This window comes from Parasteatoda tepidariorum, chromosome 8 (genome assembly GCF_043381705.1).
Source record: "Parasteatoda tepidariorum isolate YZ-2023 chromosome 8, CAS_Ptep_4.0, whole genome shotgun sequence".
NCBI lineage: Eukaryota > Metazoa > Arthropoda > Arachnida > Araneae > Theridiidae > Parasteatoda > Parasteatoda tepidariorum.
This window is the reverse complement of record NC_092211.1, coordinates 32,353,619-32,354,328: the sequence shown is the minus strand read 5'-3', so window position 1 is coordinate 32,354,328 and position 710 is coordinate 32,353,619.

Here is a 710-nt window from a genome sequence, read left to right as displayed (position 1 = left end):
CTTTGATTTTAAATAAAGAGTTTTATCTTATGATCTGTCGCAAAAAGTTTTAGATTGGCGGCACTTAAAATCCGCCAAATCTGTAGCGACGGTGGCGTTAATACGTAAGAACCGAATTTTCATTCCATACTTTTCTGAATTATATTACTTCAAACATAAGAGTATACAAGAAGTATACATAAACACATAATGTTATACCATTTAATTTTTCAAAAAAAGTATTTTGACAACAATTTTTATCAAAAAATGATAAACTAAAAAACGGAAAATAAAGAAATCTTAGGATAAAAAACGATTTTAAGAATTCTTTACATTGAAATAAAAACTTTCATATTGTTTCTTTTTATAGTTCTATATTATTCTTATAGTTCTTAATCAGACGTAAAAACCATTCTGTAAAGAACTATCATCAAATAAGAAAAAAAAATTACAAGCTAATTTTTTAATATAAAAATCATAACACTTACCTTCTTTATAAATCTGCAGAGTTCCAAATGAAATGTTCTTCGTTTGAAAGTTTTATTTTCAAATAATATGTGCATAGATTATCCCTTTATTACTTTTAGATAACATACCACACATCAAAATTTTATAATTGTAAGATCTCGATATGAATTTGAATATGTAGCTTAAAAACAGAACAGCTGAATTCTAGTTGAAATTATCTATTCTTTCAAAACTAAGAAATACTTACCAAGAAAACGATAAAA